Raw genomic sequence first — 24,478 nt, forward strand, 5'->3', positions numbered from 1 at the left:
ATATTTGTTCTAGTTCTGTGAAATATGCCATTGGTATCTTGATAGGAATTGCATTCAATCTATAGATTGCTTTGGATAGTACAGACATTTTAATGATGATAATTCTCCTATTCCATGTACCCAGTATATGCTGCCACTTACTTGTATCTTCTTGAATTTCTTTTTTTTTTAGTGTCTTAAAATTTTCTGAGTTATTCTTTTATAAAATCTACCTGGATGGCAGGAAACAGAAGAAAAAATGTCAAGGACTCAAATTGGACAAGCATTTTCTGAATAATCAGGTAATTTGGAGTTGGAAGGAAAGCTTACGTAAGAGATTACTGGTTCTTAACCACTAAGTTTTGGGGTTTTTAAGTGTAATCCTTTATATTTCTCTGCATGTTTCTGATAAGTTTTGAGCTATTTGAATAAAAGTGCCACTAGGAAAATGGGGAATCTTAATTTAAAAATATTTGCTATTGGACTATGTATTACCTAAAAATCCTGATGACAAAGAAAAATTAAAGTGTTACATTCTGTAAGTGGATTGAGGTCAATAATATAAAAGGAAACACACTTTGGCTTGATTCAACCTAAATTTACTTAAGTGTAGGTCAGCATTCTAAAGATATTCAGTACTATATCTCATTTAACTTCATAATAACCTGTGTGGTGCATATGATGATGATGATGGTGATGATGATCATGACCATGATAAAGAAGAGGAAGAGGAAGAGGAAGAAGGAGGAGGGGAAGGAGAAGAAGAAACAAGTGAGGAAACTGAGCCTAAGAGAGGTTAGAAACTTTCCCAAGGGGTTATTGATAAGTTGCTGAAATAAAGAGTTAGAGACATAGAAAGAGAGGTAGCCCAGGAATAAAGGAAAGCATCTGAGCCAGACATGAATTTGAAAACTACTTCTACCACACTATCTTCAAGGCGTTGGTAAACTACCTAACTTCTTGGAAGATCTGCAAAATGATAATTATACCTACCTCCTAGTGTTATGAGAAACAAATGGGGCTATGCATCAGAAATTGAGTAAACAAATGTTTGTTCAATATATTAATGAGTAATTAATTAAAGTTCTCTAATGAAGATTAAAGTTCTTTAATGAAGTTTTATATATATGAGTTTATTATATATATTATATATAATAATGAAGTTTTATATATATTATGAGTTTAATATATATTACATATTATATATAATATATATTATATAATTATATATTATATATAAAAGAAGGACAAGTGTTAGCTAATGTTATTATTATTATAAACCTCTAAATAATAATAATGATTAAAGTCTCTGTATAAGAATAGCAATTATTATTATCTTACCAAGTTTGAATTTCAGTTCTCGGCCCCTGCTTACTTATTATCCCAATTAAAAATGAACAAATATCCAGCCTCTCCAGAGCAAAAAAATCTCCAAAGTGAAAACTGAGAGAAGGCAACTCTTGTGATCTCCTCTCTGAACCTGCGTATCTGTTTGTAATTCCCATCCTGCCTGTTTGTTCTTACTTTATTTTTCTAACATTCTACACAGTACTTCATAAAATGCTGCCAGTGAACATGGTGCCTTTGTAAAACTTGTGTCTCTAATTGGGGCCAACAATGCACCATGTTCCCTTTCTATTAGTCAAGCGCTACTTCCTTGCTTTAGGAGAGATTTGGCACTGCCATTCCCAATTCACAAACCCACATGTCTCTGACACAGACCAGGTTTTGATCTTAAAGGCACCTCTTCCTAAACTGGTATCCTTGCTTTTAAAGAAAGGAGACGCGGTGCCTCAATCAGATAATATCAACCTGAAGAAAAACACAAATCCTGCCATGACAGATGTGGCTTGTGACATAAGCATGCTGTTGTCTCCAGAAGTCTGGTTTGGACAAACAATCTGAAGGGGACAGCCCAGCCTGTTGACTGGCATTGCATGTGCAGGAAACCATTTGGACAAAGGGGTTAAATCTGTTTCAAATTAGGGGAGTAGAAATACAGTAAGATGATTGCACTGTGGTTAAATAACTGAAAACAATTTATCAGCTCAATAAGTTGTCACACCATCAGTCACATAAATGAGACAGTAAAACAGATTTAGCCTATAAGCACAGTCTGATGAAATGCAAACTGGATCTGATTATTCCTTTTTTAAATTCCCTGTTTTTATTACCTTTGTAGAGTGATCTTCCTAGTCTTAGTATTCCTTCATCACGGACTCAGTTCTGTTCTTGAGGTCCTTGTGCCTTCGCTCTTTAATTTCCTGAAATCTTATTTTAGGGAAATACATCTTGGAGACTATACCAAAAAGTCTGTCATCTTTCCATTTATTTTAAGAATCAATAAAACTTGAAATGCCCTCTATTAACTAGCTGCTGATTATTGAGGACTTATTAAGTGCCAGGCGGAGCTCTTTATAGTCAGTCTCATTTAATCCTTACAGTAACCAGACTAGATAGGTTTTATAGTGCTCATGGATGGGAAAACCATGCCTAAGAAAAATTACATAATGAACTCAGAATCACACAGAACTTCAGTGAAAGATCTGAAATTTAAACTCAGGTCTGTCTGGCTCCAAAGTCTAGTTTTCATCACTTGCTCCTCATTTGGGTCCAATACAATTAAAAACAAATATTTCCTGAGCGCCATTAACCCAAACCAGTAGCAATTTAGTGTAAGTGTAGAACAGATTCATATTAGTAGGTGCAATTTACAAGTTATATAGTCCAGGAAAACAGTATAATTATTAAAACTAAATAAGTTCATTTCCCATGCCACTGCCTCACCCAGTAAAATATAACTATCTCAGCCCTATGGAGAAATCCTAGAAATATATGCTACTGAGTGGATAAAAGGAACTATACATATAACTTGCCTATGTCTTATTGAAATAGCTGGAAAACAGATTTCCAGCTCACTATACATAAATATTATTCTAATACATTATAGCCTGAAGATAAGTGGAACATAGGCAATTGTTCAACCATTTTGAGATATTCATAGCCTTTGTACCAATCATCAGTCTGTTTCCTCTTAGCTCCAAATCCATCCTTTTGCCTTCTCTTGACAGCTGGCACAATGCCCTTTCAGTTGAAGATACTGGGGGCAGGGGGAGAGGCGTACACTGCAAGAGGCTTTTTCTTCTCTGATTTGGTGGTATTATATCCCTTACTCCAAAAGCTCAGCCGCCAAGGGTTGGCCTCGGGCCAGCAGGCAGCAACTTTGCTCACACATGGTCAGGCAGCTCCCCTGCCATTGCTGTGGGGGTGCTCAGTACTGCGTACTCTTGCAGGGAGCTTTGTCAATACAACCATGCACATCTTCCCAGTGAGTCTCACAGTTGGCAGCTTGTCTGAAAGTTGCTCAGGTACCCCCAGTGTGTGGTTTTCTCCTTCATAGCTCCTGCCAGCATCACTCAACAAACTTCATCGTCCAGAGGGCACAGCCACACTCTCTTCAGAGAAGTCTGGATCCCACCTCGGGCAGGGGACAGCGCTTCCAAGTTAGTTCCTTCCTTAGGTTCTTTCTCTCAGCAATACAGTTAAGAGCTACAATCTATTCTCTTAAGAGCAATAGAATAAAACCTACATCTGTTTTATTCTATTGCCCTTAACATTTAAATAAACATTATCTTCAAAATCCTTTTAGGTTCCTAATGTAATTATCTTCTGTTTTCTAAACTTCCAGGCATAATTTATTTAAATCTCTCATATGCTTCCTTATGTTTTAGCTTTTATAAAGATATATTGTTTCACGCCATTCAGGGTGTGAGTAAGGCCATACTGTTTATTTCTCAAATTAAATTACAATTATGTTCTAGAAACTTAAAATAGTTCTAGATTAGAAGGAAAATTTTTGATTTATTGATTTTTAGAGAGAGAGAGAAAAGGAGAGAGAGAAACATCAAGTTGTTGCTCCACTTGTATATGAATTCATTGCTTGCATTTTGTATGTGCTCTGACCAGAGATTGAATCTGCAAGATTGGTATATTGCAATGATGCTCTAACCAATTGATCTAGTTGGCCAGGGATCAGAATTGTATTCTTGATGCCACCTATTTGTCAACCTATATCACCCAGGAAAACAAGTCCAGAAAATTTGATCTTCCCTACTCAAGAGGCGGAGAGTTAGTGCTTACCCACTACATAAAGTAAGCAAAGGCTTAGACCACTAGTAAAATAAAGGCATCAACAAGATGAGAAAAGTTCATTTTTTTCCTGATTTCCTTCAATCTGAAAATATAGGAAGTATTTTCATTTGGGCACATATACAAGTTTTATATTTTGTGGCTTAATTTAGTATTATGTTGACTTTGATTTACATATAGGATAAGTGGGTGAGGGTTTGTTAAGCTTTTCAGGGCTCTGAGCCTCTGAAGGTCCTGCTTTGGAAGAGTCCCGGCATCTGTCCCTTTGCTCTGCCACCACTGCGCTGGTGGGGTTCTTCCTCTGTCAGTTGCTGTTGTTTCATACTGTCTCTCTGCCTAGGCCAGCATGGATTTTCGAAGGTAGGTGGCTGTGAGTGTGATTTTATTCCCTCACTACCAGTTTAGTTATGACTCACCCTTGTCCAGGTGCCCAAGGCCTAAGCTTTAATACCTAGTCCATCCAGGTACCCACACAGACATAATCATCTTATGCTTTTTTCTCAGCAGGGCTGCTGGATCCAATGAGCCCAAACACCCACCCACACAGAACCTGAGAACTGTATGTTCCCCATGTTCTGAGAGAGCCATCCAACACAAAGCGTTCCTTCCACGCTCTGATGATTCATCTGCAAAGCTGGATGATCATTAAACATGACTGAAAGGAAGGTCTAGCCACCCTCCTTGAAGAATGAGTCACTCTCCCGTTCCTTCCAATCAAGTAATTTTTTCCAAGGATGGGTGATGCAGAGTCTTTGCAATAATAACAACAAATGCACGTGCGCGCGTGTGCGCGCACACACGCAAATTTCCAGAACGGTCAGCTCGATATTTTGTTATGATATTTTCTTACCTTTTCCACTAGACTCAAAATCCTGAATGTGAGTTCAGTGCCTAATTTATTTCTGTTTTTCCTATTGTACATAAAGTAATATTTCTGTATATGAAACATGAACAAAGTATTTGTTGAATGAGTGAATGAACTGAATTCTTTTTAATTCCAAGAAACTAGATTGGTTAGCATAAGTCATGTAATTAACATTTTCATTTTAACATAGCATATTATTGAGAGTAAAAGAAGAGGGATTGCAAAATTACTTACTTAATTAGAGACTAGTTATAAACTATCAACCATTTAAAAACATTTATTAGGCATCTACTATGTGCTTCAAACTATGTGAGATTCTAGGGTAACAAAAATTAAGCTGTCAGCTGCCAAAGGGTTCATAGTCTAAAGGAGAAAACCAGCACATCCACACAAACCTATTTTTCAGTGTAATAAGACCAATAAAAATAAGTATAAAACACTGCGGTGCAGAGGACACACGGGACACACGGGGGGTAGCACCCCGTAATTCTCCTAATAGAACATTCAGTACACCTCAGTGTAACTACCGGCTGAGTAGTAATTTCCTTCTTTGAAAGAGTGTAAGTGCCATAAGGAAAGTGGCTCTTTATGTTATGTTCACTATAGTCTCCAAGTAACTAGCAGAGCGCCTGGCACATAATAGGCACTAAATAATCTTTGAATGAATGAAAAAAAGATGATACCATTACTACTACTACTACTACTAGCTGTGGGAGAATATCAAAGAAGAACGGTATTTTGCTGTAGAAGATGAGACTCTGGTATCACATGGACTTTATTTTGAATTCTACCTCCATTACTTATGAACCAGGTATCACCTTTATAAGCCTTGGTTTTTACATCTGTGCAGTGGGAGTAATAATACTACTCGTAGCTTTTTTGTGAAGATTACATAAGCTAGTAAACATCGTTACTTAGCACACTCCATTAAAAAAAAATAACAGTATACATGTATTCAATAATTACCATTTTATTAATACTAGTTTTCCATATTTTTATCTTGTTGTTATTTATAATGAAAGCAAAGGAAAACTGCCAATATTTCTCCTCAACATAATTTTGAAAATAGTGCTTCACATTTGTTGACAAGAAGAGCAAAGGAACTCACCAAATCCTTCCTTGAGATGCTAATAATTATTATTTCTGATATACTAATAATTTTCACAATTTAAAATTTGAAGACTCGTATGTCTTTATTCAAATTTTCTACATGGGAAGTTAATGTCAAATCAAGTGCATATTTTTAAAACTAAGATTTATTTAAATTGACTGAGGCACTGGTATCAAAAACTGAAATTATCATTTCATATTGGAAGCCTTAAAATATGTATATCCTTTGCCCCAACAATTTTTCTTTCAGGAATTCATCCAAAGAATCAATCACTGGATTTACGCAATGATTTCAATACAAGTTTTTCATATCATTTATATTTAGAGTAAAATTAGAAATCCAAATATCTAATAATGACAATTAGTTATATAAGTTATAACTCCAAGGAATGCTATGATACCATTAAACATGATGGTATAGAGAATATTAGTGACATAAAATGGTACTTATAATATATGGAGTAAGCAACTATACGTATAGTAAATTGCACATATGGTTAACATACATACATCTATATGTACCTGTGTGTATATATACCCATTATTTATATGCATATGAATGCTAATGACAGTGTAATCAAATTATTAAATTAGTATTTTATTTAATGAGTAATACTATTTTCTAGTATCCTTTTTATGATTAATTTATATACTCGATTATAAATAGCACTTTAAAAATATAAAAATGAACTGCTTTCAATTTTGTGACTCTAAAGAATTAAAGGCTTTATTTTAATTTCTTCTTAAAAAAAGCTTAAAAGCTTAACTGAACGAGGAACAATTGGCACAAAATCTGATTACTACATTTTCACCCATTTGAACTTTATAAAGATATGCAAAAATATAATAATTATTAAGTCAACTATTTTATTTCTAAATGTTTTAGAATCAAAATTTATATAGACTTGATTTGAATATTACATTTTTATAGAATAGCAATATTTTTTCTACTTAACCCTTCATGTTGCTTTCTTATATACTTATTTTGGAAGAAGTGAAAAGGTATATATTATTTTATTGTAGCTCCATTTGGTTGTCAAATAGGCATCTGTGGTAGGCAGAATAACACCCTTCCTCAAAATGTCCCCATCCTAATTCCTGGTACCAAGTGAGCATGTCACCTCCCCCGTGTGGAACAGGGGAGTGAACATTGTAGATGGAACTAAATTGCTAATCAAATGACCTTGAAACAGGGAGATTTTTCTCAGATTATCTGGATGGAGAGCACCCAATATAATCACTAGAGTCCTTAAAAGTGGAAGAGACAGGTACAAGAATCAGAATCTACCTTCTAAAAATATGCAGAGTTGAAATGCCTCCACTTCTATCAAGTTATTTATGTCAATTATTTCCTCAAGAACTGCGATACCCATTTTGGTCTCCCTGTTTCTACCCTGTCTCCATCATAGATTCTTTCTCACACAGCGGTCAGAATGACCTCTTTGTATATATGTCACCTCATGCCACTCTGCTCAAAATCTTTTCATAGCTTTCCACTTAATGGAATAAAATAGTTCTTACTGTGGCCTACAGGGCTTTATACAACTTGGCCCCAGAAACATCCCAAACTCATCCTTTACCACACTCCCCTTTGTCACTCTGTGCCAGCCATATTGTCCTTTTTATTGTTTCTAGAATGCTCCAAGTACATTCCTGCCAAAGTCCCTTTGCCTTGCTGGTGCAATACTTTCCCCAGACACCCACCCACATGGCTGGCTCCATTGCTTCATTCTGATTTCCCATGACATCCTTCCTAAAATAGTCTACCCTTCCCCAAACTCTTAGTGTCTCCTTGTCCTATTGTATTTTTCTCTTGGCACCACCACTTGACCTAGTATATTGGTTATTTCCCCATTTGACTATAATTGCTATGAGAACAGAAATATGGTCTTTCTTGCAATCAATCACTAGTATATCTCCCTCATTCAAATCAATGTCTGAGTCATAGGAGATCCTCCATAGTAATTTTTTGACAGAAGAATAACTGATGCTTAAATTTTTATCACTCTGTTCATCTGCTCATTAGTCAGGCAAATGCTTTGCAAAATTCAAAGTAATAAAGCTTGTCATATGAGCTAATTATTTTGATTCATAGAAGGAAAACATGGAGATCATGGGAGACATTTAAACGGTATCAGAAAATGAATTACAACTTGCTCTTGGGAACCGGCACCATGGTGCCTGGCTGCAAGGCTGGCCTGTTTGTTCATCCTCAGCAGTGACCTGGCCAATTTAGAGGCCCCATGCCTCCAAAAGCTGGGCTCTGGAGCCAATTATCTGCACCTAGATGTAATGGGTGGCTATTTTGTTCCCAACATCAGCTTTGGTCATTCTGTGGTAGAAAGACTCTGAAAGTAGCTAGGCCAGGATCCTTTCTTTGTCATGCACATGATGGTGTTAAGGCTGGAACAGTGGATAAAACCAATGGCTGTAGCAGGAGCTAATCAGTATATCTTTCATCTCAGGGCTACTGAGAACCCATGGGTTTTGATTAAAGGCATTCAGAGGAAGGGGATGAAGGTTGGCCTTGCCATGAAACCAGGAACTACAATTGAGTATTTGGCACCATGGGCTGATCAGATAGACATGGCCTTGGTGTGACAGTTGGACCTGGGTTTGGAGGGCAGAAATTCATGGAAGATATGATGTCAAAGGTTCACTGGTTGAGGACCCAATTCCCATTTTTGGACATAGAGGTTGATGTGGAGTAGGTCCTGACACTATCTATAAATGTGCAGAGGCAAGAGCTAACATGATTGTGTCTGGCAGTGCCAATATGAGGAGCGAGGAGCCCCAGATCTGTGATCAACCTGTTAAGAAATGTTTGCTCAAAAGCTGCTCAGAAACGTTCTCTTGATCGATGAAAGTACAAGGAGTTCTGTGCTCCTGCTCATGACAAACTTTTATTGGAAAACAAGAACACTGAATACCAAATCCCATCACAATTTGGCAGTACTGCTTTTCTGAGCAATTATTCATTCCAGTGACTAGTGTCTATTGTGCAAAATATTTTGAGATTGTTGGCATTACTTTAGTGATGAAATTTAAAAATTAGTGTGGTGAAATACCATTTTTATTGGGAGACTTGATTTTTATAAACAGTAAAAATATGGCTGTATTAAGGTTATAAAAAAAATGTCTTCTAAGGAAGGTACATTAGCTACTTTGAAAAAAATGTTTTTTCCCTTTAATTTTCTGTTGTTTCTCAACAGTTTTCCAAAAGCAAAGTAAGTCCTTATGCCTTTCCTGTTCCATGTCATTTTTGATTTGTGTATATGTATGATAATATGAGTAGAATAGAACTTAGGGGAAAAAAATCTAAGTTTGGATTTGGCTGAGACGGCATACTGTATTCTTTTTGCTTCTGAAACATGTATTTTTACTTCACACTGTATTTTTGATATATAAAAAAACAATGTATGAAACCCACAGATTTTAAGGTGACCTATTCTAAAATATAAGCCTAGGTTTTTACCAGGGTGTTAAGTTAACATTGCAGCAGGGGCAGGTCATTCAGTGATTTCCCCACCACCACCTCAACCTCAATCACAAGCCCCATTTGTAAGACATGAGATAATGTGCTAGCTCTGAGCAGAAAGGGAAGAAAAGCCTATATTTAACATTAAGATTGAATTGACTCTTCCCGTTTCCAACTATTTGACCTTAGCAAATCAAATCAACCAACCTCTTTGAGCTTCTATTAACTGATTTATACATTGAATATAATTATAATAACTGTACAGAGTTGTGTTAAGGATTAAAAGAGATACTATTACGTATGTAAACTTCTGCTACTCTTCTGGAATTGAGGCATAGACTTGAGTAGCTATCATTATAAAATTTATGTTTTGTAGGTTATAAAGTACTTTGATAAAATTTCATTAAATCTACAAATCACTCCTATGAGTGGGCAGACAGGTATTTTGTCACTGTTTTAAAAAAATGAAGATACTATAGTTCAGCATCAGGTTGCTAGCATGGAAAGGATCCAGAAGGAATTTCTGGTCTATAATCTTTACAACTGGAGGCCTTTGGAGGTGGATTAGGCAAAGGAAGCTTCTTTTACTTAACATTGTCTTATTTCCAGTCTAACTTGACCCTGTAGCAGAACCAAATGGCTGAGGGTATCCTGAAACTAGGAATTTTTCCCCCAAGAATATATATTTTATGAATCCAAGAAAGACTAGGCAGGCTAAGAGATGGCAAGGTATAGAGTCAATCCAAAAATTAAATATTTATAATCATGTCCCAAATTATTCTTTGACAACAAATACGTATCAGTCACTTCATTATTATAAATACTCTTGCTGTGTAATGCATATGGCAAAAAATAAGAGGACCAGTGTCATTAAACTTTAAAAAAAAAAAGAATTACAAAAAAAATCCCACAGTTCAAATTACATCAGAGGATGGATTCTGCATGGACTCTTGGACCAGAATGTTTAAAGTCAAAATCTACCTATAAAGTTCTGTCCAGATAAAGTTCAGCCATTGTTAATATAATGAGAATTGTTTGTAAGACATTGATGTAACCTGGCAGCCAAGGAGAGTGGCCTGGAATGCACATGTGCAAACCATGATGACTTCACTGTACTAGTCAGAGGGGGCGATAGATGCTATTGAGTGAGCATGTGTATTGTGTGGCCATTACATTAAAAAAAAAACAACTGAGTAACTAGAGCAACAAATCTGCATCAGATTTTGTGTTAAGCTTGATCCTTCCTCTGCAGAAAATATTTGGATGATCCAGAGGGCTTTTGGGATGATGCAATGCAAATAAAAGTGTGGCACAATTGTTTAAAAGATGGTTAAGAATCTGTTGAAAGTGATCCATGTTCTTGAAGGCCTGCAATAAGAAGAACACCTGAGAATGTTGAACATATATAAGGTGCAATCAACAAAAACTGGAAAACTGTGAAGTCCCAAAAGCCCTGTTTCGAGGAGGACTGAAGTGTCATTGTCCTATGTACAAAGTTTTTTTTATCTTGTATCTTCTTCAATAAATGTCTTTATTTTTCACATTCCATGGCTGGATACTTTCTGAACAGACCTCATAAGTCTGCCTTTTATAAGCTGTGTTATCTTGGCAAGTTACTTAATTCCCTCATGGCTTTATTTCCCATCTATAAAATAGGAATAGTAGTAGTGTCTACCTTGTAGTGTTGTTATCAGTATTAAACAAGCTAGTATTTGTATAGTGCTTAGTTAGAATATCATTTGGCAAGTTCTACATGAGAGTTTTGCAAACAAATAAATCTTCCTCTTTCATAAATAAACATTCATATATATATATTTTTCAGAACATAAAAAATAAAAAGAAAATCTTCTGAATTCTATTTTACAAAGTATGATATTGAGATTAAACCTGACAAAGTTAGATACTATTTTGTCTTTTGGAAATAAATGTATAAATCACATAAGTAAAATATTAACAAAGAGTTTAGCAGCATATTTAAGGCAGTTATAAAATAGTAAATTATGACTCAAACATGGAGAGCAGGAATAAATTAAAAGTATGAAATCTGCTAATATTGGAGAAAAATATGAATATGACCTTATTTGACAAAATTCAATTTCCACCCATAATAATGAGAAGGAAACATTCAATAATTTCTAGTTACTTTTCCTTCCAAATTTTCTGACACTTATGCCAAACTTTATTCTACAAACCAGGCTAGAAACACAGACACTGTCAGCTGGAAAAACTGATTTAATGTAATCAAAATAAAATAATATTTTTGTAAATTTTTAAATAAGCAACATTCAAATAGCACTATTAAAAATTCTAGAAATAAACTGTACTGTTTGTTTTAGCTTCTTGAAAGAACCTAAACAAAATTTTCTGTGTCTTCAAACTTAAACTCAGAGAAAAAATTCACTTTAAATCTATAGTAACTATTACCATTACTATGTAGAAATTAGAATGTAGTAGTTTTTACTAAAATTATATTAAAATGCTGGGGATAAAGATTAATGGGACAACAATCAAATTAACTCTTTTTTCTTTATCCATTGCTACTAAGAAAATGTCTTAGTCATGGCTGAAGATTAACTGAATCTTGTTCTAATGACTGAAAATTATTCATCAACATTATTTTTCATTATTTTAATTAAATCTATTTTACAAAGTTAGGAAAAATAGTACATGCTCATTTGAGACAATTTAACAAGAGGGAAATGTTGATAAAAATAGAGACAGCCAATTTGACCTCTCCCTTTCTGCCCCTGGTGGATGGTGTTGACTCTCCAACGTCCATTCCCTTTTAGGCCGTTCTGATTAACCACTGATTTTATTTAGTTACATATTGCTCCTTCTCATAGCCCACCACAAGCTTCAGAAGTCTGCATGTTCGGTCTAAGGCAGGTTTCTAAGTTTTTGTGCCTAGGGCCCCCTTTTTCTCTTGGAATTATTAAGGATTCCAAAAAGTTTTTGTCTGGTTTATACCTCTTGATACTTACTACATTAGCAATTAGGGCAGAAATTTAAAAAAAAAAATTAGTAATCATTTAAAATAGCAAAAATAAACCCTATGTATGCACTCCGAAAACTGCACCTCTAAGGTACTTTATCCCTCCACCACCACAGTGACTGAGAGGTTCAAAGAACACACTCGTCTCTCGCATTCCTGCAGTCCCAGGATTTGGATCACAAATGGCAACATTGCCCAAGTCAGGCCAGGGAATCTGAAGAACTTCATTTAGGGCTTTTGAAAAATCAGTTCTCTCTCTCATGCTAAAGCCATCAGAAGATGTCATCTTTCTCCTCCTTTTGGTTCTGTAACGTGTAAAGTGTGACCAGTTCCATTGGGACTGTTCCAACATAGGCTTGTTGTTCAGGAATGAGTATTAATAGTACCACCTTTCACTGTCCAAATTTTCCCAGGTTAGATGATGAGTTAGACAGTCACCCTGGCCTGAGACTATGAAACATGCTGCAACAGCTATTGGCCAGTATGAAGAAAGCAGAAAGAGGACAAAGGCAGTCTCAAAGCCTTCAAAGAGGGAGCAGCCAAGGACATCACAGAGAACAGAGCCAGACACTGGACCTAACTAAAATCTCTCTAGGGCTAGATTTCTAAACCAGATTTACACTCCAATCTCTTCTTCACTTTCAAAATCGATTTGAATCAAGATCACTGAGTTGCGGCTGACAGCAACCCAACTGATATGCTCCCTCCAGTGACAGCTGACAGTGGCTTAGTGTGGATTCTTCTACATTTCCCCTTTCTGTGGTCATATAAACATGTATTTGCACACATTATTTCATATAGTCTGGTTTCAGCTGACATTTATTTTTGTAAGAAAGGCATGCCTATGCATGTGTTTAATAATAATACATTATGGACAACTCTCCAGGCCTATGGATTCAGATCTGACATTCTTTTAATATTTCATAATTTTTCACCATATAAATATACCACCATTTCCCCCCCGTTTCTTTAGCATATAGGTTTTTCTCAGGTTTTCCACTATTAATACTGTTTAAATGTTTATTTTAGTACACATATGCTTTGTACTGTTGCTTTTGTTATGATGAGATAGATTCCTAAATCTGTAATTTTTTTGATCTTATTCTTAAATGTAATTAGGAAAGACTTTAGATGAAGAAGCAATGGAATAAATAAAGACCTCAAGACATACTAGAAGAAACAAAGATCTGAATTTAGTGTACTGTACTTCCTTCTAATGCTAAAGTTAGGGAAAGAAAGAAGTTTGAATTTTCTTTCATTGACATTGTTGTCATCACGAGACCACCCACTTTGCTCAAGTATTTTGGTAAGAGAATGTGCATGGTCATAAAAGGGATATGTTCCCTTCCTTTGAAGAATTCTCCCTACCTTGGTATGTTGTAGAAATCATACAATGAATCAGTAGCTATATAAAACATGAAGTAGTCACCCAATTAACCAACACATATAATATGTTATTTAAAATGACAATAAACATGTTTATAATACCATATCATTTCACTAATATGTGGAATATAATGAACAAACTGAACTAAAAAGCAAAACAGAGACAGACTCATAGATGGAAAACTGATGACAGCTAGTCGGGGCCGGGTTAGGAGGTGGAGGGATTGAGCAAAAAGGAGAAAGGGCTCATGGACATGGACAACAGTGTGGTGATTGCTGGGGAGAGAGGGTACAAGGGGACTAAATGGTAATGGAAAAATATATAATAAAGATTAAATTTTTAAAAAGTAACTAGAAAAGTGATTTTATAATCAAGATATAATGTAGAATATTAAGCTCTTGTAAACTATTTTTCTTTGTTACCTATGAGGCACATAAGAAGACATAAGGGCACTAGTGCCTCATTCAGAGCACAAAAGTAATGTCTTTTAAGGCACTAGCATTGACAACTTTACATATAACCATTTATAAATGAGTAAAATGAGGTCATAAGTTAATTGTTAGATTGTTTTTATAAATATTATTATTTATGTAAAAATCCTGTGTTCTGGATTTTCTAGCAATATCCGCTTTATATAAAAATGGTTTTAAGTCTCTTTCTGTAACTCTTTTTTTGCTCCTTCAATATATATTGGGGAAAGCAGGTATAAGACAGTGGAGATAGAGGTCATGCTCAAAATAAATAATTCACCAGTTACTTTGAATATTTATCTTCTAATTGAAGGGTGTGTCTTGTTCTTCCAATCAGCAGTTTGTTATTGCTCAGAGAATTCAGAGATCATTCAGAGTTTCAAATCTATGGATTTGGGGGGTATAAAATCACAGTGTAATTATTTTTTATAGTTTTATTGAGATATAATTGATATAAATAATTTATTTTCAGGTATACAACGTAGTGATTTACTATTTGTATACCTGAAATGATCACTGCAATGAATCTAATACCACCCATTAACAGACATAGTTATAATTTTTTCTTCTGATGAAAATGTTTAAGGTCTCCTTGCTTAGCAACCATTAAATATGCAATACAGTATTATTAACCATCATCTCTATGCTATACATTATATCACCTGGACTTACTTATTTTATAACTGGAAGTTAATACCTTTTTACCCCCTTTACCCATTCTCTCACCCTCTGCCTCTGGCAACCACCAATCTGTTCTCTGTATCTATGATTCTTATTGTTTTGTTTTGTATTTTTTTTCTTTTAGTTTCCACATATAACACAGTACAATTATTAAAACTGGCCCAAGACACTGGAAAGGATATTTTATGCCAAGACATGCATATTAAATACTAAATGCTTCCTTGTACATAAAAAGAATGAATATATGTGAATATGAAATACATAAAATTGATATATTAAAAATTTGAATAGTAAAAGATATCTCTCCTACTTTTCCCTCCTACCCAAGACTAGATGCTTTTACTAGACTTTTACTAGATACTTTTTCAAAGATAGAAAAGAATATGTATATGTGTGCCTGTAATTGCTTTTTCACAAATGATAGCCTATTATACTACCAAGAGCATCAATATTTTTCTTACTTCAGAATATATCATAGAGATAATTCCAAATCATAAATATAGAGCAGATAATTATTTTTAACCAGGTGCATAATACTATTTAATCATTCTCCTATTGTAGACATCTACATTGTTTTTTCTTTTGTTATTATAAAGAATACAGCAATGAATATGTTTGAACATGTCATATAATATATAAGAAAATTTCTTGAAGTCAAAGTTATATGAATTTTACTTTTTAACAATATTGCAAAATTGCCTTCTATAAACATCGGTCCAGTTCCACTAGTTGTGTGTGAGTTTTCTGCACTCCTGTGCTCTCACCCACAAAATGTTCAACATTTTATATTTGCAAATCTGATAAGTAAAATTTACCATTTTTACTTTTAATTTATTTGTCTGAACATAAACAAGATTGAAAATTATTTCATATGTTTAAGAACTTTTATTCTCTGCTTACTATTTATAGATTGTGTTCATTTATTTCCATTGGGCTTTGGCCATCTTTTTTTCTTTTTTTAATTAATTTTTTGTTGCTTTATGTATTGAAGAGGTTAGCCTTCTGTATGCAGCACTTATGGTAAATATGTTTTCTTGGTTGGTCACTTATCTTTGTAATTTGTATTATTCTTAATATAGATAGTTAAAAATTTTAAAGGTAATTTTTAATATTACAATAGATAAAATTCATCTATGTTCTCCTATGGTCTAGATTTGGTGTCACTCTTAGAATGGCTCATTCTTAGATTTTTTTAAAGACCCTCTTCTAGTTCCTAGTTTTATTTTTCTTCTTTAAATCTCTGATCCATCTGAAATGTATTTTTGTAAAATACAAATATCATTTATCCCAATCCATTTATTAATTAACCATATTTACTCCACAATGCCACTTCGTTTCATATAATAAATTACAAATAGATAAAACTATGTATATTTAAAAAAAACATGAAATATAATGTTTTAACAATCAACACAGCTAGTTTCCCCTCTGTTTCTTCATTTTTCTGGCTATGTTTGAGTCCAGGATTGTTCTTCAGAGAAGTAAACTTATTAGTGCTAAGGTAGTAGGATTTAGGAAGTATTTACTTAATCCAATAAATTTAAATTACATTTAAATTTCTATTTATATTTTAAACTTCAAACAATAAAAGTTGTTTTCTATTAAAAGGAGAAGATAAACCACTAGGGGTGCAGATAGGACATCAAATTAAAAGTTCCCCCCACCTAAAAAAACAAACAAACACCTCTAAAAACATCATTCCAGTGGGTTTTTCCTTAGAAGACATTTCTGTATTTGGGTACTCAGTTGTTGTTGTTATTTGGGAAATGGAATATATTGTTGGAATTCCTACAACAAAAGAAAATTGTATGATTTTTTTCTCTTTTGTCATGTTTTCTAATCTAGTTTCCACTAATTAAGCAGCAATTCAGTCCCTTATACTTTGAAGTTTCACTCATTACCTGGCTTCTGTAAGTCAACAAAAGGCAACATCTAAAGCTCTCAGTATTGGGCCATCACTCTGGGGACTGCTAATTGAATGTAATTACTTTATTTCGTGCCAGGGTTCATACTTGTAACATTGCCTTGTAATAATTTAAATTGTCTGCATACTGCAGGGGACTGTTTGACGCCAGAGTGGAGACGGCTAGGCAGCCTCTTGGGCCTTGGAAGCAAAGTCAAAAGTAAGGAGACATTGTCATTTGGCTACCTACTCATTAGCTGCCCTCTATGGCTGTCTGTTGTTTTGAGTGGACAGGATGTGTAGTGACTGAATCTAGCCCTTAAAATAGCTGTGAAAACATGCATTTGGGATGTACAGTAATTGGTTGCTTAGTTGATCACAGATATTTTTAAAGACCTTGGGAAAAGCCAAGATATTTTTAAATCATGACCTTGCAATCCCACATTAGTTCTCTCTCTCATCTTTCTCTCTCTCTTTCTTTCTCTCTCCCCCTGTGTCTCTCTCATCTCTATCAGTCTCCAGAGGAAAGAGTTGCCATGGAGCAAATATCAAAAGGATAAAAGGTAGTGTTATCCTTCATTACCTCATTTGAGGCATTTGAAGAATGGTATGTCCTGAAAGAATAAAGCCAAGTTCTCTTGCCATTTCCCTGGTCTGATATTTTTGGCAATCACTTTGTTTCCAAAGAGAGACATCACCCAAACTTCACTCCGTAACTGTATGTTAGAAGAAAGATTATTGTAGAAGGGAAAAATTACAAGCCTGAAGCCCTTACAAACTCTGGGAATGCTCTCTGACCCATACACAAGGTGCAATCCATCCTGAATTTTTGCCTCTGCTTGGGTGATTAATCACAAGGTGAATCTGGTCTTGCTAGCTCTAATAATAGGGCTTGCTTTTTGCTTTTTTTTTTTTTTTGTGGACCAGAGAAATAAGAGTATTTTCCCTAAGTGTCAGAATCCTCCCCTTTTGTTTATGGTGCCAGCAGGTCTACACCAGTGGCAGTTAAAGCTAATGTGAATTCTTTATTTCCAAATTACATTCAACTGTAGAAAAAAATGCTATCGTTTTGAAAGAAAGGGTAACAGGAAAAAAAATCACAAAAATATAAAATGAGATTAAATTGAATAAAATTAAATGTAAATCTTTGATTTACCTGAATCTCCTCTTATTTCTTCAGGATGGTTGGAAGAATAAAATGACCACCAAAGTAATACAGGCTACCAATTCTTTCATAGTACTTGTGTATTTAGTGTGGTTTTTTTTTTTAGATATAATTTACATTCCATAAAATTCACCTTCTTGAAATATTCAATTCAGTGTTTTCTGATGCATAAATAAAGTTGGATAGCCATTATAACTATCTAATCCACAACATTTACATCAGGCCAACAAGAAACTCCACATCTATTAGCAGACACTCCCCATTCATCCCTTTTGGTTCCAGCCCCTGGTAACCTCTTTCCTATTTTGTCTCTATGAATTTGTGTAATCTGGGCATTTCAGATCAATAAAACCACTTAGTATGTGGTCTTTCGTGATTGGCTTCTTTCACCTAACATTCAAGATTTATTCATGTTGTAGAATGTATCAGTACTTTATTTTTTATGGCTGAATAATATTCCAGTGTATGGATAGGTTGCATTTATGTATCCACTCATCACTTAATGGATATTTGGGTTGATTCTGCTTTGACTATTTTGAATAATGCTTCTATGAGCATTCATATACAAATTTTTGCATGAACATATTTTTTGATTCTCTTGGGCATATACCTAGGAGTGAAATTGGTGGGTCATATGGCAACCTTCTGTTTCCCTTTTTGAGGAACTGCTGAACTGTTTTTCAAGGAGGCTACACCATTTTCTTTTGCAGCAGTAAACTAGAAGGATTTCAGTTCTACACCAACCATCAAAAGCACCCTGACCATAGCAACATTTGTGATTATCTATAATCTTGATGATAGTCATCTGAGTAGATGTAAAGTGGTTTTGATCTGTATTTCCTTAATTACAAATGACATCAATGTTTTTTTAATGTGTTTATTGGCCATTTCCATATCTTCTTTTTCTATTTTTATGTTTTGTTTTGTTTAATCCTCACCTGTGGATACGTTTTTTTTGTTTTTGTTTTTTTTGTTTTTTACTGATTTTAGAAAAAAAGGAAGAGAGAAAGAAAGAGAGAGCAACATCAACCTGAGAGAGAAACATCCCACACACACTGTGGACAGGGGTCAAATCTGCTTCCTAGGTATGTGCCCTGACTGGGAATCAAACCCGTAACATTTTGGTGTATGGGATGATGCTCCAACCAACTGAGCAACCTGGCCAGGGCCATTTGCATATCTTTTTTTAAAAACAGTCTATTAAAGTCCTTTGCCCATTTTTTAATTGGGTAATTTGTATTTATTGTTGAGTGGTAAGAGTCCTTTATATATCAGATACTAAACCACTGTCAGGTATATGATTTGTAAATATTTTCTCCCATTCTGTGGATTGTCTTTTCACTTTATTGAGAGTGTTAGCCAGTTCATCTATATTCTCTTTTTCTTGTGCTTTTGATATCTCATCTAAGAAACCATTGCCTACACCTTGATTCCAAAGTTTTATCCCTATGTATTCTTTTTCTTTTTTTAATTCTATTTTTATTACTAGTACTGATATCCCTGTGTTTTCCCCCCTTTGCCCACCTCCACCCAGCTCTCAGCTCCCCTTCCCTCAGGCTGCCATCACAGGCTGTGTCTATGGGGTATGCATATGTTCTGTGGCTGATCCCCTCACCTCCTTTCATCCAGCCTCCTCTCCCTGCTCCCCTGTGAAAGCTGGCAGTCTGTTCCATGTATCCATGCCTGTTTCTATTTTGTTCATCAGTTTATTTATTTATTTATTTATTGTTCAAATACAGTTGTCTCCATTTTCCCACCACCACTTTCCCCTGGCTCACGCACCCCCACTTCCCACACTCAATCCTTCTCCCCTTTGGCTTTGTCCGCGGGTCCTTTATACGTGTTCCTTAATGACCCTTCCCCTTCTTTCCCCTGTTATCCCCCTCCCCTCACCCCTCTGGTTATTGTCAGTTTTTTTATTTATTTCAGAGTCTCTGGTTATATTTTGCTTACTTGTTTCATTGATTAGGTTCCACTTATCAGTGATCATATGGTATTTGTCTTTCACCGCCTGGCTTATTTCATTTAGCATAATGCTCTCCAGTTCCATCCACGCTATTGCGAAGGGTAGGAGCTCCTTCTTTCTTTCTGTCGCATAGTATTGCATTGCAAAAATGTACCAGTTTTTTGATCCACTCATTTATTGATGGGCATGTAGGTTGCTTCTAGTACTTGGCTATTGTAAATCGTGCTACTGAGAACTTTGATTTCTGCTTTGTAATATGAAGCTATTAGTGCCCCTTCCCTTTTCTACCCCTTTCCTCTCTTCCCATTTTTTTGTCAACTATATTTTTACTTGTACATTATCAAAATTGTGAACAATTTCATTCTGCCTGACAACTACATAAAGTCTTAATACATGTCTTTGCTACAAGTTGGCTCTAAATATTGGAGATCAATTGTAGGGTTTACATTATTATAACTATATAAATAATATAACTTTGGTCAAGTAATGTGCTACAATTGTGTTTTCATATTTACAGGTCATTTGCCATAACCTTTGAGCAAATCAAAGGAGATTGCTCCTAGCATTAGTGTAAAATGAACTTGTCTGTCTTACATCTCACAAATTACTTAAAATTATACTTCATTTGAGTTTCTCAAAACAATAATTTATTCTTCTTCAAGTTTCTAATATCCTTTACTTAATTTCTTGCAGTATTTGTCTTTATTGTAAACTATTTTCCCTTCCAATTCTTGATCCTATTATTTACTGTATCAGTCCTTTCCTGTCTCTTTTCCTTAGAGATCTTTCCTCCCAAACCCTGCCTCCCTCTGCCCTGGTGAGTTGGTTGCCCTCACCTTGATGCTCAGTTGTTATACTGGTTTTACCATCAGTGCTTTTCTGGGTTGAAATTTTTGCCTCTTGAATCAAATGAATTGCAACTGTTTGCTCTCATTTCACTGAAACAGTTCATATAACATCCTAAGAAAATGTCCATGAAACGTAAAGTTACTGAGTTTCTCTTTGTACGTAAAAAAAGTCTTTATTTTGTGCTCAAGATTGAATGTTAGTTTGTGTAAAAGTGTAGGCTGAAATTATTTTATCTCAGAATAAAGGACACTTTGTTTCATAGTCTCCTAACATTCACATTAATAAAACAATGCTAGTTTAATTCTCATTTCTTTGCACACAACTTAACGTTTATTCTCTGAATTTTTTTTTTATGGTCTTATTTTTATTCTAGGTGTTTGTAATTCCATTCTTTGAGCTCAGCACTCTGAGAACCTCAAAGGAGTTTCATTGTCACTTCATATAGACATGTGTGCCTTGGGGTGCTTATCTTATATGTGTATCAAATTATCAACTTTTGAAGAACTAAGATAGGAAAGCTACAACTGATATACCCTAACTATAGATTAATTTTCTTGATGATAAATTATCCTTCTAAGCAGATTAAAGATTTACATTTTAAAATAATAATAAGATGGGCTGAAATAAATTATAATTATATACACATACACACATATATATACACACAAAAATTATTAGTATTCTGGAAATAAAAGACTTTTTAAGCAGAAATCAAAGGGAGATTCAATAAAGAAAAAGTTGACAAGGTTACATGAATTTGGAAGGTTCTATATGGAAAAAATATAATTAAAATTTTCTAAGATAAGTGAAAAACATGGAAAATTATTTGCAAAATACTAGTCTTAGAGGTCTGATATTCTTACTATGCTAATGAGTTCATATATAAAAAAAGAATTGAAAAACACCCCAAAAGAAAAAAGATGTAAAGACATCCATAAGTAATTAACAAAATATAGAAATGAAAAATAAGCATAAAATAATATTTATTTTCTAAAAATATGCAAAGAAAAATAACAAAAATTTGACTTTTAAAAAGATGTTATTATTTATTTTTAGAGAGAGGGGAAGGGAAGGAGTAAGGGAGGGAGAGAAACATCAATGTGTGGTTGCTTCCCATATGCCCCCTACTGGGGGCCTGTCCTGCAACGCAAGCATATTCCCTGATTGGGAATTGACCTCTCAACCTGTTGGTTCACAGGCCAGCCCTCAATCCACTGAGCCACACCAGCCAGGAAAATTTGACTTTTTAACATATCAAATTGCAAAAACAAAAGAAGAACTTTAAGTAAAGATATTGTTTAGGGGTAACATACTATACAGAATGAGGCACTCTTACAACCAGCTTGTGCCTTTGAAAAGTAATAACAATGTACGGTATTCAGTTGACCAATACATATCAAAAGCCATAAAATATGCATATTTCTTTTGACCCAAAAATTCTATTTCTAGGAATTTAATCTAGGGGGGAGATCAAATAAGTATATGAAAATACACATGTAAGAATATCCAACACTGAATTCTTTATAAGAAAATTGGAAACCACCTACTGTTGAAAGATAGAGTTTGGATTTATGTTGTATTTTTGTAAGAAAATTAAAAATAATGCTGTATCTACATAGTTATTGACATAGGAAGACACCCAAAATATTATCTAATAAGTAAGGCATTTTCTAAAACAGTATTTATAGTATAATTCCAACATTTTTGTTGACATGCATAATTAAAAAATCATGCCTGGTTTGATCCAGAGCCTCAAGTAGCATCATATACTCTTACAAAATATGGAAAAACATACACAAAGAACACCAAGAGTGATGCTTTGGGATTTTTCTTTTTCTTTTCTTTTTTTGTATTTTCTTAAATTCCTAAAATAGCAAAAAAAAAAAAAAAAAAAAAAGGGTTAACTGAGTCTCCCTTCTATTTAAAGATTTTTTTTTTGGTACCCCTTAACAATCAGAAATAATCAGAATATAGATTTCCGATGGAGATGGTTTGGGACAACCTCTCAGTTACGATAACAGCCTCAAATTTTCTTACCTCATTTTCTATATAGGCCTTTATATTAGATTCATCCATAGCAGATCTGTATTTTCCCACCTATTTTCTTTCTGTGATCTCACATCTTCCAATTATTTGAAGACAAGAACTCATTCTTTATTCAGACAAAATATTTGTTATCCCTATCATTTGGCATATTTTTTATAGAATCTTATAAGTTTTTTCTTATATATTGGACTGTTTTGATGTAGTCCCATTCATTTGTTTTCTCTTTTGTTACCCTGGCCTGTGAAGATACACCCAATGAAAAATTGCTACGAGGAATGCCCAAGATTTTGCTGCCTATATTTTCTTCTAAGATTTTTATGGTTTCAGGTCTAACATTTAAGTCTTTGATTCATTTTGAATTTATTCTTGTATGTAGTGTAAGAAGTTGGTCTAATTTCTATCCAGTTCTCCCAATACCATTTATTAAACAGACTATTTTTAGCCCATTGTATGTGTTTGCTTCCTTTGTTGAATATTCATTGACTATAAAGGTGTAGGTTTATTTCTGGGCTCTCTATTCTGTTCCATTGTCATCAGACTAAAAAGTTTTTGAACAGCAAAGAAAATCATTAACAAAATAAAAAGACAACCCACAGGATGGGAGAATATATTCTCCAATACATCTGATAAGGACTTAATATCCAAAATTTACAATGTGCCTACAAACCTCAACACCAAAAAAACAAGCAACCCAATTAAAAAAAGGGCAAAGGGCCTGAATAGACACTTCTCCAAAGAGGATATACGGGTGGCCAATAAACATATGAAAAGATGTTCAATGTCACTAATCATCAGAGAAATGAAAATTAAAGCCACAATGAGGTACCATCTAACATCTGTCAGAATGGCTATTATCAATAAATCAACAAACAACAAGTCCTGGCAAGGATGTGGAGAAAAGGGAACTCTTTTGCACTGTTGGTGGGAATGGAGATTGGGGCAGCCACTGTGGAAAGCAGTAAGGAGATACTTCAAAAAATTAAAAATGGATTTGCCTTTTGACCCAGTGATCCCACTCCTAGGAATATATCCAGAGGAACCCAAAACACTAATTTGAAAGAACACAAGCATCCTTATGTTCATTGCAGCATTATTTACAACCACCAAGATATGGAAGCAGCCCAAGTGACCATCAATAGATGAGTGGATAAAATTATGGGACATTTAGACAATGGAATACTACTCAGCCATAAAAAAGAAGAAAAATTTACCCATTGCAACTGTATGGATGGACCTCGAGAACATTACGCTAAGTGAAATAAGCCAGTCAAAGAAAGACAAATATCATATCTTAAGTGGAATCTAATGAACAAACCAAACTAACAAGCAAAACAGAGACAGACTCATAGATGGAGAGCAGGATGACAGGTAGTCGGGGGAGTAAGTTAGGGGTGGAAGGATTGTGCAAAAAGGAAGAAGGACTCATGGTCATGGACCA

The 24,478-nt window shown here is 34.6% G+C and overlaps 1 pseudogene; it reads left to right on the forward strand.

Moving 5' to 3' along the window:
* The first annotated feature begins 4,474 nt into the window (after positions 1-4,474).
* LOC129069745 (ribulose-phosphate 3-epimerase-like) lies at positions 4,475-8,967 on the forward strand (annotated as a pseudogene).
* Positions 8,968-24,478: the final 15,511 nt, after the last annotated feature.

This window comes from Pteronotus mesoamericanus, unplaced genomic scaffold (genome assembly GCF_021234165.1).
Source record: "Pteronotus mesoamericanus isolate MK-2021 breed Mesoamerican mustached bat unplaced genomic scaffold, CSHL_Meso_final contig_24, whole genome shotgun sequence".
Taxonomy (NCBI): Eukaryota; Metazoa; Chordata; class Mammalia; order Chiroptera; family Mormoopidae; genus Pteronotus; species Pteronotus mesoamericanus.